The following is a 15279-nucleotide window of genomic DNA, read 5'->3' on the forward strand; positions in this document are numbered from 1 at the left end:
ACACAGTTTCCAGAAAATATGTACATTTATGCACGGGACCAATGCATATGATCCACTGTGACATTCATAATATTACTTAAATTAATGGACTACCCAGTGTGTCAGAATGTATTGATGACAAGTAAGTTGAACTGAACATTGCATCGATGGTTTTAACATTCTCTAAACTCTGAATAATCTATTTACAGCCATAATTTAAAGCAATTAGAAGCAAAACTGTCGGAATGAATTCAGCGAGTCTGGCGCATGAGGCAGAAAAGCGTGCCTTACAGTAAGTTAGGTCGAAACATGCTCACCTGGGACTATGGTCTGAAAACATCGAATGGAAAGTTATGCATGGTGTAATCCTGCTGGCTCTGTTTTTAAAATTAAATGTACTGGATGCGTTCCATTTTCTATGACCTGGCTCTTTCCTAAACTACACCACACTGCTCAGAACCTTTTCACATGCCAAGGCTCGCCCTATTTTATTTTATGTTGTGTGTAGTGAATGTATTTTGTAGTTGACTATTTCTCACCTACATTACTGAAGCAAAAGCTTTTGTGCTCAGGTCAGACAATTTCGAGAACAAAGTGTAATGTCTTCAGGTTCAGACCACAGATGTGACTGAAGCCACGGCATTGTCTGTACCATTTTTGTAAGATCTTATTCTTTCAAATGAATTATTAATTGGAAATCTCCTTCAGCTTGTACAGGAGGGAAGTCTCTTCAAGGTCTCTTTCTGTCCAAGTGAGCCTGACACAATGAACAGGTCTGATTGGAACAGAAGCTTTCCTTTTACTCGTGAATAATGACTGGCTGTGGTTGAGCCGGCTGGTGACCTGCCTACTGCTACAACGTCACGTCCACTACTAGCAAGGGGGCACCTAGGGAGCCTGAGTAGTCTGATGTAGAGAGTCACTTATTGCACGATATAGGAAAGTGCGTGGGGGCTATGGTCAGTGCAGGACATGTCTGATTTCTTAGTATTCATGACATATCAATGTCAACAATGACTGATCCACACCTATAGCAAGTTGAGTGTCTAAAAGATCTGGGCATTCCAGGTGGGGTACGTTCTCCAAAGCGAATAAAATCTGTGCATGATCAAACAACACATGAATGTGATTTCTGGTAAAGTGAAAAGGGAATTATGTATTCCATTATTTCATATCTTTTCACAAGATATAAGGAGTGGAAAAGCAGGTTCTCTAAATGGACATTAGGGACTCAAAACAATATTGCAATGTTAAACAGTTCCAAAGGTGTCATACAAACCTCACCCAAAAAACATCTGGCACAGTCAACTATGACAAGTTTGATTATGACATAATTGCATTTTGTATCAATTTGTTACAAGGTACAGAAACAGTCAGTCTGTTATACTTTCATTTATCAGGCAAAGGATTTGTTCGAAATTGGGTCTCTAGTTGGCTGAGGTATACACCCCTGTCCAAGTAGGGACCACAATTCTAGTCCGGGTAAGTCACAACACAGTCCTAATTATCCTGTGCTTACCCCCTGGTAGCTTGGCACAGAGCAGGCAGGCTTAACTTAGAAGGCAATGTGTAAAGTATTTGTGCAATAACTCATAAAGTAACTCAGTGACAACACCACAAAAAGTACTCAAGACCAGTTTAGGAAAATAGATAATATTTAACTAAATACAATAAGATCAAAACAACAGAAATCCCATAATGCACAAGTAGAGATATCACTTTTTAAAGGCTTAGATGAGTCTCAATCCTTAAGAATCAGTGGTTGTATCCTTATAACACACAGTACCTGAGATACGTAAAAGATAATGATGCAGGAGAGATACGTAAAAAAAAACGATGCAGGAGAGAGTTGAAAAATAAGGTGCTGCGTTGGATTTTCTGGCGCGGCACAGATGATACATCATTTCTTTCCATGCTGCAAGATGATTTATTGATTTCCAGGAGCACAGCCTTGGTTCCTCACTGCAATGCCAGAATGTTTTGATGCTCAGGGACGATGCGTTGAAAATCCTTGACGTGCTGGTAAGAAGGACCAAGAGCTGCATTGATCCAGTAGGCGATGCAGCAATTTTTCAGCCGTGAGGCAGGAACTGCGTTGATTTCTGCAGGCGTTACATCAATTTTTAGACACGCAGGAATTTTCTTCTTTTTTGTAAAGTCTTTGTGGCCTTGAGACTTTCGAACAGGAGGCAAGCTCAATAAAAGCCCTTGGAGAGCACTTGTGGGGAAGGCAGAGTCCTCAGCAAAGCAGTCCAGATGAGTCCTTTGGACAGCCAAGCTGTCTCTCTGACAGCGTCCAGGTGTAAATCCAGAGGTGTCTGATTTGGTGGGGTCTGAGACCCAGTATATATAACCAAAAGTGCCTTTGAAGTGAGGAAACTTCAAAGAGTGGTTTTAAAAAGCACAAGTTCCCCTTTCAGCCCAGTCCTGTCTGCCAGGATCCCTGTGGGGGGTTATCAGTCCTTAGTGTGAGGGCAGGCCACTGGCTTTTGAAGTGTGAGAGAGCCCCTCCACCCTCCCTACCCAATAAGACCCATTCAGTATGCAGATGAATGCTGATGTGACTGAGTGTATTGTGTTTATGGCTGTCTGGGTGGAATGCACAAGGGGAGCTGTCAACCAGCACAGATTGGTTGTGGATTGGAGACAGACTGTAAGGCAGAGATAGCAGTAAGTGCAGAGAAATGCCCACTTTCTAAAAGTGGCTTTTCTAAAATAGTAATATTAAATCCAACTTCACCAATAAGTATGAGTTTCTATTACCATTCTGCCCATACTACACATGACAGGGCTACTCCTTTCAGACCAAAATCTACCACTTAAAAGTATATAAGGGCAGTTCCAATGCTGGGCTTTGAGAGGAGAAGGCCTCACAGTAGTGGAAAACTAATTTGTGAGTGTTTCACTTCCAGGACATGTAAACACATAAGTACATGTCCTGCCTTTTACTCCCACAGCACCCTGCACTATGGGTTACCTAGGGCCCACCTTAGGGGTGACATATATGTAGAAAAAGGGAATTCTAAGGCTTGGCAAGTAGTTTTACATGAAAAGTCGAAGTGGCAGTGAAACTGCACATACAGGCCTTGCAATGGCTGGCTGGGATATGGTTAAGGGACTACTTATGTGGGTGGCACAATCAGTGCGCAGGCCCACTAGCTGCATTTATTTTACAGGCCCTGGGTACATGTAGGGCTTACACCTCCTGGCCTCAGGTAGGCCTGCAATCATGTACTTCAAGATCTTGTTGAATCTCTCAACTAGACCACTGGATTGAGGGTGAAAGGGTGTGGTGAACTTGTAAATTACACCACACGCATCCCACATGGACTTCATGTATGCAGACATGAAGTTAGTGCCTCTGTAAGACACTATCTCCTTGGGGAACCCCACACGGGTAAAGATTCCCATCAAAGTTCTGTTCACCACAGGTGCAGTCACTGTCCTCAGAGGGATTGTCTCTGGGTAGCATGTGGCATGGTCCACCAAGACCAGGATGAACCTGTTACCTAGGGATGCCTTGGGGTCCAATGGACCAATGACATCGATACCCAACCTTTCAAAGGGGGTGCCAATGACGGGAAGTGGGATCAGGGGCCCTTCAGCTTTTGCCCTGCTTCTCACTGGCCTGACAGGTGGGACAGGGCCTGCAGAATGTATCTAAGGCAGTCTTCATTCAGGGCCAATAGAAGTGGATGACAAGCCTGTCAAAGGTCTTGTCTTGTACTAAATGTCATGAGCCACACCCAGTAGGAAGGCCCGGTAACACTGGGGGACCACCAGCACATGTGCTGCCCCAGTACCCAGAGCCTTAGGCTCACTATATAGGAGATCTATCTCCCAGTAAATTAGGTGATCCCCAGAGGCTTCACCTGCTGCATGGGCTGAGGCCAGTCTCCTCAAGCCCTCAAGAGTGGGACACTCTCTCTGCGCTTTGCAGAATTTCTCCATGGTGGGCCCACCCTCTACTTGCCAACTAGCAAGCTCAGGTAGGTCACCTAGGATGGCAATGTCCTCCCCAGTTGGCTCAGGGACCTCCTCCTCAGGGACCCCATAAACCTCTACTGTGGAAACTTCTGGGATTAGTTTCCTTCACCGCTCCCCCCTCCTTGGCAGCTTCCTGGGCCATTCTTATAGGCACCAGGCGCCCTTGACTTCCCTCCCTGGCAACCATGGACCTTGTGGTCATGCAGACCCACTCAGGCAATCCCATCATCTCCTAGTGAGAACTGAACTCTACCGCCCTCCAGGTAGTGTGCTCCAGGTCATCACCTAACAGACAATCTACAGGCATGGCAGGGCTCACAACTACTTTCAGTGTACTAGAAACTCCCCCCACTCAAATGGAACTAGAGCCACTGGTAGATGGCTCTCAAGATTGTCAGAGACTATGACTTGGTGGAATGTGTTTGGTAGGACCTGCTCTGCTGACACAAGCTGACACTTGACAGTTGTCATGCTGGCTCCTGTGTCACACAGAGCCTCCACCTATTGCCCTTTAATGCTGATCCACTATCTATAGTTAGAAGTATTGGCAGGCATGTGGCCTTTTGGCACCATATCTGCATCCCCCAGGAACACTATGGTTACCTCTATCAGTTCAGAAAATTATCTGGAGCTACCTCCTCCCTGTGCGTTACACTGGCCAACCAAGGTATCTGTTCACTAGTGGGGGCTTTGTCCTCTTTGGACATTTGGCGTCACCCTTGAAGTGACCATACTTGGAGCACTCTGGCCCATATTTATACTTTCTTAGCCCTGCATTTGCGTCGTTTTTTGACGCAAAATCGGCGCAAACTTACAAAATACCATTGTATTTTGTAAGTTTGCGCGATTTTGTGTCAAAAAACGACGCAAATGCTGCGCTAAAAAAAGTATAAATATGGGCCCTGAGTGCATCTTCATTAGCAGAAAACCATTTTTCAATGTATTCTGCCACCACATAACTTGGCAGCAAGTCCTTGGGTATACAACCCTTTTGTCTCCAGCGGGTCCTAAGTGTATGCTGCCACCATCACTGCTGGATTTAGACTGCCTAGCTGTCAGCTCTTTCAGACTCAGTTCATGAGCCAATATACGTTTGTTCTCCGCTAATCCTCTTTCAGCCTCAGCCTGCCTTTCAGCTCTCCTCTCCCTCTATTTTTAATCTTGCAAACTGCAGCTGGAATTCTCTTTCCTCTCTCCTTTCCTCTGTGGTCAGGCCATGACTGGGGACATTGCAGGAGGAAAAAAACAGGGGTGTCAGCCCCTACTGCTCTTCGCAGCTCTCAGAAGAGCCCTTTTCAGGCTCCCCCAACTCATCATTCTCTTGGGTGCGGGTCTCTGACCAGGCCCTCAGCGCCTTTTGAAACTCTCCCTTCTTGGAAGTTTCATGGGCAGGTACCCCACAGCCTTGAAAATGCCCTTCAGCTGGGGGACTGTGTAATCCTCCAGTTTAGCCAGGTCAAGCACTCCAGCTTCACTTGTGGACCCAGCCAGAGACATGATGTAACAAATAAAATTGACCTTTAACTGTGGGTAGGTAGTGTACACATAGCTATTGTATGACACTATACAAACACAAGTCCTACCCTCAAATCTGATCACCATTGTTAGAAATTGGGTCTCTAGTTGGCAGAGGTATACACCCATGTCCAAGTAGGGACCATAATCCTAGTTAGGGTAAGTCACATCGCAATCCAAAATATCCTATGCTCACCCTCTGGTAGCTTGGCACAGAGCAGACAGGCTTAACTTAGAAGGCAATGTGTAACATATTTGTGCAATAACTCTTTTAGTAACAGTGAAAACACCACATAAAGTACTCCAAACCAGTTGAGGAAAATAGATAAAATTAATCTAAATAAAATAAGAAAATTCAGTGCTATGATAGATTTTCTGGTGCAGAACAGACGATGTGTTGTTTCTTTCCACGCTGCAAGGTGATGCGTCAATTTCCAGGAGCGTGACTTGGTTGCTCACTGCGATGCCAGGATGTTTTGATGCCCAGTGATGATGCATTAAATATCCTTAATACGCTGGTAAGAAGGAGCAGGCGCTGTTTCAATACGGTAGGCGATGTGGCAAATTTTCAGCTGCGAGGCCGTCGCTGCGTCGATTTCTGCAGCCGTTACGTCCATTTTTCGATGCATAAGGATTTTCTTCTTTTTTGGTGAAGTCTTTTTGGTCCTGAGACTTTCAAACAGGAGGCAAGCTCAATCCAAGACCTTGGAGAGCACTTGTGGGGAAGGCAGAGTCCTTCCAGCAGAGTCAGATTCAGAGGCCAGCAGGCAGCAGGGCAACAAGCCGAGCAGCAGTACTTCTGAGCAAAGCAGTCAAGATGAATCTTCTGGGCAGCCAGACAATCCCTCTGTCAGGTGCCAGGTGTAGATCCAGAAGTGCCTGGTTTGATGGGGTCTTAGACCCAGTATATATACCCAAAAGAAACTTCCAAGAGTGGTTTTGAAGTGCACAAGTTCCCCTTTCAGCCCAGTCCTGCCTTTTACTTCCATAGCATCCTGCCCTATGGGTTACCTAGGGCCTATTTTAGGAGTTACTTATATGTAGAAAAGGGGGAGTTTAAGTCTTGGCAAATACTTTTAAATGCCAAGTCGAAGTGGCAGTGAAACTGCACACACAGGCCTTACAATGGCATACCTGAGATATGCTTATGGGTCTACTTATGTGGGTGGCACAATCAGTGCTGTAGGCCCACTGGTGGCATTTAATTTACAGGCCCTGGGCACATGTAGTGCACTTTGCTAGGGTCTTACAGGTAAATTAAATACGCCAATTAGGGAGGAACCAATATTGCCATGTTTAGGGGAGAGAGCACATGCACTGGTCAGCAGTGGAAATTTTGCAGAGTCATAAAACCAGCTAAAACAGGGTCACAAAAATGGAGGGAGGCCAGCAAAAAGTTGGGGAATGGCCACTCTAAGGCTGTAAGGTCTAACAAGGTTCTTTACGTGACTCTACAAACTCTTTCTTAAACACTTTGAGCTCGACCTTTAACTGGATTGCCCACTCTTGGAATTTAGACCTTCTCACTATGCTCCTCTGCTTATTAACTTGCCTTTAACCCGAAAAGCTTAATTATGAGTTGTAAATGTGAAAGGTGAGCACTTTCTACTGCCCAATATTGTTGCCATTTTTGACTCTCCAAACTGTGGGGGTCATTCTGACCTCGGCGGTAAAAGGCACTTACCGCCGGTCAGAAGACCGCCATTCTACCGCCGCCGCCGCGGTAACCCGCCACGGTCATTCTGACCCACAACTGCCAAGCCGCCAAAAAGCCGACATCCACGGAAGGCCGCCTCATCAGCGGGCAGCGATAAACTGGAGATGACCAAACCTCCACCGCCACGCCAACACAAACACGCCCATGCCATTACGACCCACGAATCCACGCGGCGGTCATTCAACCGCGGTATTCCATTGGCGGTACACACCGCCGCGGTCAAAATACACACCCAGCTCCAAAACACAGCCACATTGGACAATTTGAAATACACACACCTGATACACATACAAACACCACCCCCACACATCCAAGCAACTATAAAACACACACCCACATCACCCACAAACCCCCACTAGTTGGAAATCGGAGAGAAGGCGAGAGAGAGAGAGAGAGAGAGAGAACAGCAACCGAAAAACTAACCACACACAGGAACCCAACATCATCAACCACACCACATCTATGCACACATCACCACACACCACCACTCACATCACCACAAACACCACCCCACACCTCATCCACACCACCCCATGGCACCCCAAAGACACCCAAGGTTTTCGGACCAAGAACTCCGGGTCATGGTGGAGGAAATCATAAGGGTAGAGCCCCAGCTCTTCGGCACACAGGTGCAACACACCACAATAGCCAGGAAGGCGGAGCTATGGCAGAGGATCGTCAACAGGGTCAACGCTGTGGGACAGCATCCCAGAAACCGGGAAGACATCAGAAAGCGCTGGAACGACCTACGGGGGAAGGTACGGTCGATGGTCTCCAGACACAACATCGCTGTGCAGAGGACTGGCGGCGGACCACCACCCACCCCTCTCGAATTCACAGCATGGGAGCAAGAGGTCCTTAACATCCTGCATCCTGCGGGCCTCGCTGGAGTAGGCGGAGGAATGGACTCTGGTAAGTCTAGTCTCATCTACTATTCCCCCCCCAACCACCAGCATGCCAACCCACACACCCACCCTCACCCACAACCCCCCAGCACACATCCTCCCTGCCAATGTCTCACCAGCGCAACCCACCCAACCCAAAACCAAACCCTGAATGCCAACACAAACCATGGACAACCATCACCTATGCATGACCACTGCACATACCCATACCCCCCACAAACCACCCTCACAACTCCTGCCACAAGGGAATGCCAGCACTGGGGGACAAGGGGACCCACAAATCGCACGCCATGGAACACACAGAAGCAATAACCATACTCTTTCACCCCTGCAGGGCCCGAACGCCAACACACCGGCCAGGAGGGTCCAGATATGTCCATCCCACCCCCAGAACAGGCCCGCAGTGAGGACAGCAGCTCTGTCGACCTGGAACCTGACGACCAGCCTGGACCATCGGGGACCTCTGGACAGTCGGTTTCCCACACACAGACACAGGCCACAGCAGACCTAACCCCCTCTGGGAATATCAGCACAGTTCCCACCCAGCGGGCCCATGCCTCTGTCTCCAGGACAGGTCAATCAGCGGTGTGTCCGCCACTACAGGGCACCCAGGCTGACCCAACACCCCAACAACAACAGGGACCTGGGGGCAGTGGTAGTGGGCACACCGTCCAGGGGACAGAGGCCCGGGGAAACAGGGCAACTGGGAGGGCTGCAGTGCGACAGGGGGGGAGGACAGGCCCAGGGAACCGACTCTCCAAGAGGCCCTCACCACCATCATGGGAGCATACCACCGCTCCCAGGAGACGATGGCGACGGTACTGGCCAGGTTCCAGGAGATCCAGGCACAGCAGGAGGAACGGTACATGGGGTACAGAGAGGAGCTCAGGAACATCGTCCAGGCCCTGAACTTAATATTCACCACATTGCGGGACCATGTGGCACCCCAAAGGGCCCCTGTCACCAGCCCGGACCAGGAACAGCCTACCACCTCTGCCGGCGCTAGTGGACAGGAGGCCCCCACACAACGACGGGCCACCAGAACCCCACCTCCTGCTGAAGATCAACCACCCCGCAAGAGGAGCCTGAGATCACAAAGGAAGACAGAGTAGGATGCCAAGACCCCCGCCAGCCTAAGATCCCCCCGGATGTCATTCCACTGTCCCACATCGTCACCCTGTCCAACCTTGAACTGCCCCTGCTCCATCCTTCCACAGGCATATGTACAATGCACCTGTGCGACCGAGAACTGGACTCTGCCATGGACATCACTCCACCCCCACCCATCACCGTTTTACTATCATGGACCTATATGTAGCACTTTAAATAAATCACTAATTGCACTTAAAACACTCAGGAGTCTGCTTGTATTCTTAACAAATGTATTACACATAACGGTTCAAAATTGTTCAGTTACATTGTGATGACAACATACCAATGTCAATGTGCTTTACTCCATGGCCGAACAAACCAGAAGTCACGCAGTGGGTCATACAGCTCTGAAAAGCCAAGGGAAAGTCACAATTCAGTTGAAAGGAACTGGGGGGAAACACAGAAAGTAGAGATGCAGGAGGCCAGAAGTAAATGTAAAATGGCGTGGGGGATTCTTACCTGGGTGCTACTGAAAATACTGTTGAATGACTGTGTCCCTGTTGTCCGTGTCGTCCCCGTCGTCTTCCTCCTCTTCACTCTCCACAGGCTCCACAGCTGCCACAACACCACCATCTGGACCATCCTCCTGCAGAAAAGGCACCTGGCGTCGCAATGCAAGATTGTGAAGCATACAGCAGGCTACGATGATCTGGCACACCTTCTTGGGTGAGTACATTAGGGATCCCCCTGTCATATGCAGGCACCTAAACCTGGCCTTCAGGAGGCCGAAGGTCCTTTCTATGATCCTCCTAGATCGCCCATGGGCCTCATTGTACCGTTCCTCTGCCCTGGTCCGGGGATTCCTCACTGGGGTCAGTAGCCAAGGCAGGTTGGGGTAACCAGAGTCACCTATTAGCCACACACAGTGTCTCTGTAGCTGTTCCATCACATAAGGGATGCTGCTATTTCGCATAACATACGCGTCATGCACTGACCCAGGGAACTTGGCATTTACATGGGAGATGTACTGGTCAGCCAAACAGACCACCTGGACATTCATCGAATGGTAACTTTTCCTGTTTCTGTACACCTGCTCGTCGTCTTTTGGGGGTACTAAGGCCACATGGGTCCCATCAATGGCACCAATGATGTTGGGGATATGTCCAAGGGCATAGAAGTCAGCCTTCACAGTGGCCAAATCACCCTCCTCAGGGAAAATAATGTAGCTCCGCATGTATTTCATCAGGGCAGACAACACTCTGGACAAAATCTTAGAAAACATAGGCTGAGACATCCCTGATGACATGGCCACTGTTGTCTGAAAAGACCCACTTGCCAAAAAATGGAGGACTGACAGAACCTGCACAAGAGGGAGAATTCCTGTGGGTTGGCGGATGGGAGACATCAGTGCTGGCTCCAGCTGGGCACACAGTTCATGTATAGTGGCTCGGTCAAGTCGGTAGCGAAGTATTATATGACGTTCCTCCATTGTCGACAGGTCCACCAGCGGTCGGTACACGGGAGGATTCATCCTTCTCCTCGCAAGTCCCAGCGGACGGTGCCTAGGAAGGACAACATGGAGCACAGAGTCAAGCAACCCACAGGTACGTAACTACAGCTTGCACAGTACACGATTCTCAATGCATTGAATGGCTTGTATGAGTGGCAATGCAAGGCCTAGGCCTGTGTGACGCAGTAGTAATTAAGCCCTGTGGTCCCTTGTAATGGCGGCTGCCTGACCTGAGAAGTGTGACAGTGGGATGTGAGGTCAATGCGCTGGCGTGACACACCGTGGCGGTAGGCGGTCGAAGACAGCGGCGCAAAGCTGCATTGGTTAACATCGAACCCTATGGGTTTCACGAGCCAATGACTAGCTGCGCCGGCGGCCATTTTCTTTCTGGTTAATCACTCGAGACCTGATCATCCACAGGAGAGGACCTATACTGCAAGTGCTGCTGTGACCTCGGTCTGGGAGATACAATGGCTGCTGCGACTGGGGAAAGGGCCCCTGCCTTCACTACAGAAGAGTTGGAGAAACTTGTGGATGGGGTCCTGCCCCAGTAGGCGCGACTCTACGGTCCTCCAGACCAACAGGTAAGTACACTGGGTGCACGTTGAATGGGCTATGCCTGGGTTGTGTATGGTGGATGTGAGATGGTGGGGTGGGGAGACAATGACGAGTGCAAGGCACGACAGATGAGAGCATGTGCCACAAGGCAAGGTTGGGGAGGGGGGGCCAATCGCATCTATCATGCGGAAAATTTATGAGATTTCAATTCCCACCCTGTACATGTCAAATAGGTCAGTGCCGATCAGAAAGTCGACATTTGGCGTGCCATCGCCAAGGAAGCCCGGGCCCTGGGGGTCCACAACAGACGGGGCACCCACTGCCGCAAGAGGTGGGAGGACATCCGCCACAGGACCAGGAAGACCGCCGAGTCACTGCTGGGGATGGCTTCCCAACCTAGGAGGGGTGCCAGTCGTACCCTGACCCCCCTGATGTCCCGGATCCTGGCGGTGGCCTACCCCGATTTGGATGGGCGCGTGAGGACATCACAGCAGACACAAGGGGGTGAGTACCAGCACATTCAGCTATCTTTACGCGCAGTGGAGGTGCCTGGGTGGGGGAAGAGGGCTGTGGGTGACATTAGGCCAGGGCGCTTTCTGTAGTGTAGTCCTCTGCTTTAGCCATGTCCCTGTGCCCCCGCCCCCCACCTCTGTAGGGTGACAAGTACAGCTATCCATGGACCTGCATCACCCATGTGCGCGTTTGTTGTCCCTAGACCTGTTGGCCTAGTCACAAGTACGGAGTAGTGTACCCCGATTGCGCGGCTTAGTGCATGAGGCTCTTGTGTCTGTCCTCTCCGCCAACGGTGTTGACAATGCATGCACTCAACCAGTTTTTATGTCTCCCCCCACCCTTTTTCTTTATCTTCTTGTGCATGTGTGCATTAGCATCATCAGGCGGAGGAGAATTGGCACCGGAGCACGAGGGAGCTGCAACTCACCAGGCCCCGGTGGGCCATGGCACAGACACCGAGGCCACCAGTGATACGGAGGGCGAGGGGAGCTTCACAACGGGGAGCCGTGGTGACACCAGCGACACCGACACGTCCTCGGATGGGAGCTCCCTAGCGGTGGCGGCAACATCCGTGCCCCCCGCCTCTACAGGTACAGACGCCACCCCGCGCACCAGCTCCGCCCTCCCAGCAGCCCCTCAGCCTTCGCTCCGTGCCCGCTCGCCCAAGAAGGCGGGCATCTCCTTCGCCCGAGGCACCTCAGGCCCTGCCCCTGTTACCCCTGCTGCCCTCAGTGAGGAGGTCATTGACCTCCTACAGACCATCATTGTTGGGCAGTCTATCCTTTTGAATGCCATCCAGGGGGTAGAGAGGGAGGTGCATCGTAGCAATGCATACCTGGAGGGCATTCATTCGGGTCAGGCTGCCCATCAACGATCGTTCAATGCTCTGGCCTCAGCACTGACGGCAGCCATTGTCCCTGTTTCCAGCCTCCCGCTTCTAACTGCCTCCAGCCTGTCTCTGTCTCCTGTTCCTCTGCCTATCCCATCCACACCATCAGACCAGCCTGCACACACCTCAACACCCAAGGGCAGCTCATCCAGACGTAAGCACCACAGATCACACAAACATTCACCCAAGCAACACCCAGATGCAGACATGCCAACAGCCACTACCACCTCTGTGTCCCCCACCTCCTCGTCTCCCTCCTCCCTCCCTGTGACGTCTCTACTCACACCTGCATGCACACCACCAACAGCCAGTACTTCCATCACCAGTACACCCTCCAGTACAGTCTGCACACGTGCAGTCACCACCCCCACTGCCATTTACACGTCCCCTGTGTCCTCTCCCACTGTGTCTGTCACCCCCTCTTCCAAGACACACAAACGCAGGCAGCCTCCCACCCAACAGCCAACCACCTCACGACAGCCTCCAGCCCATGCACCTTCACCCAAGGACAGCACACCTGACTCTCCTACAACCACCTCCTCTTCCTCCACTCCCATAACCACTACACCTACCCTTTACCCTGGTCCTCAAAAACTTTACCTCTCCACTCTTGACCTCTTTCCCTCCCCTGACCCCCCCCCCCCTCCATCTGCTAAGAGTCCCAGGAGCGCCTCAGCCACCACCAGCCCGGCTTCAAGGGTCACCGTAGTGCATGGCTCGCCGTCCAGAAAGGCACCGCTGAACAGGGCACCGCCGGGAGGAGCACTGCTCCGCTGGGCCCCGCCGTCTCAAGCACCGCTCCGCTGGGCCCTTCCTGTCAAGCACCGCTCCGCTGGGCCCCGCCGTCTCAAGCACCGCTCCGCTGGGCCCTTCCTGTCAAGCACCGCTCCGCTGGGCCCCGCCGTCTCAAGCACCGCTCCGCTGGGCCCTTTCTGTCAAGCACCGCTCCGCTGGGCCCCGCCGTCTCAAGCACCGCTCCGCTGGGCCCTTCATCTCAAGCACCGCTCCGCTGGGCCCTTCCTGTCAAGCACCGCTCCGCTGGGCCCTTCCTGTCAAGCACCGCTCCGCTGGGCCCCGCCGTCTCAAGCACCGCTCCGCTGGGCCCTTCCTGTCAAGCACCGCTCCGCTGGGCCCCGCCGTCTCAAGCACCGCTCCGCTGGGCCCTTCATCTCAAGCACCGCTCCGCTGGGCCCTTCCTGTCAAGCACCGCTCCGCTGGGCCCCGCCGTCTCAAGCACCGCTCCGCTGGGCCCTTCCTGTCAAGCACCGCTCCGCTGGGCCCCGCAGTCTCAAGCACCGCTCCGCTGGGCCCTTCATCTCAAGCACCGCTCCGCTGGGCCCTTCCTGTCAAGCACCGCTCCGCTGGGCCCCGCCATCTCAAGCACCGCTCCGCTGGGCCCTTCCTGTCAAGCACCGCTCCGCTGGGCCCCGCCGTCTCAAGCACCGCTCCGCTGGGCCCTTCCTCTCAAGCACCGCTCCGCTGGGCCCTTCCTGTCAAGCACCGCTCCGCTGGGCCCCGCAGTCTCAAGCACCGCTCCGCTGGGCCCTTCATTTCAAGCACCGCTCCGCTGGGCCCTTCCTGTCAAGCACCGCTCCGCTGGGCCCCGCCGTCTCAAGCACCGCTCCGCTGGGCCCTTCCTGTCAAGCACCGCTCCGCTGGGCCCCACCGTCTCAAGCACCGCTCCGCTGGGCCCTTCATCTCAAGCACCGCTCCGCTGGGCCCTTCCTGTCAAGCACCGCTCCGCTGGGCCCCGCAGTCTCAAGCACCACTCCGCTGGGCCCTTCATCTCAAGCACCGCTCCGCTGGGCCCTTCATCTCAAGCACCGCTCCGCTGGGCCCTTCCTGCCAAGCACCGCTCCGCTGGGCCCCGCCGTCTCAAGCACCGCTCCGCTGGGCCCTTCATCTCAAGCACCGCTCCGCTGGGCCCTTCCTGTCAAGCACCGCTCCGCTGGGCCCCGCCGTCTCAAGCACCGCTCCGCTGGGCCCTTCATCTCAAGCACCGCTCCGCTGGGCCCTTCCTGTCAAGCACCGCTCCGCTGGGCCCTTCATCTCAAGCACCGCTCCGCTGGGCCCCGCCGTCTCAAGCACCGCTCCGCCCTTCATCTCAAGCACCGCTCCGCTGGGCCCTTCATCTCAAGCACCGCTCCGCTGGGCCCTTCCTGTCAAGCACCGCTCCACTGGGCCCCGCCGTCTCAAGCACCCCTCCGCTGGGCCCTTCATCTCAAGCACCGCTCCGCTGGGCCCTTCATCTCAAGCACCGCTCCGCTGGGCCCTTCCTGTCAAGCACCGCTCCGCTGGGCCCCGCCGTCTCAAGCACCGCTGGCCCATTGACAGTGCCGGTTCTGTGTCGTGCTAATGTTCACGCTGCACTCGGGCCACCCTGCCTCCTCCATTGCCTGTGGAGACTGTTATCCACTTGATGGACTGTGGCTTTGCACTCCCCAGGATGTGACAGTGGGCAAGCCACCCACTTGTGAGACTTGAGAGACTGTGGCTTTGCACTCCCCAGGATATGACAGTGGGCAAGCCACCCACTGTAGAGACTTGAGAGACTGTGGCTTTGCACTCCCCAGGATTGAACAGTGGGCATGGTGGCCCCTTCTTGGATCTGGCG

At 52.6% G+C, this 15279-nt stretch overlaps 1 protein-coding gene across 1 annotated transcript in view; it reads right to left on the reverse strand.

The window, feature by feature from the left end:
• SCRG1 (stimulator of chondrogenesis 1) overlaps nucleotides 1-15279 on the reverse strand; it is a 110417-nt gene that overhangs the window by 60104 nt on the left and 35034 nt on the right. The gene's annotated exons all lie outside the window — the stretch shown is intronic.

This window comes from Pleurodeles waltl, chromosome 1_2 (assembly GCF_031143425.1).
Source record: "Pleurodeles waltl isolate 20211129_DDA chromosome 1_2, aPleWal1.hap1.20221129, whole genome shotgun sequence".
NCBI classification, from domain to species: domain Eukaryota; kingdom Metazoa; phylum Chordata; class Amphibia; order Caudata; family Salamandridae; genus Pleurodeles; species Pleurodeles waltl.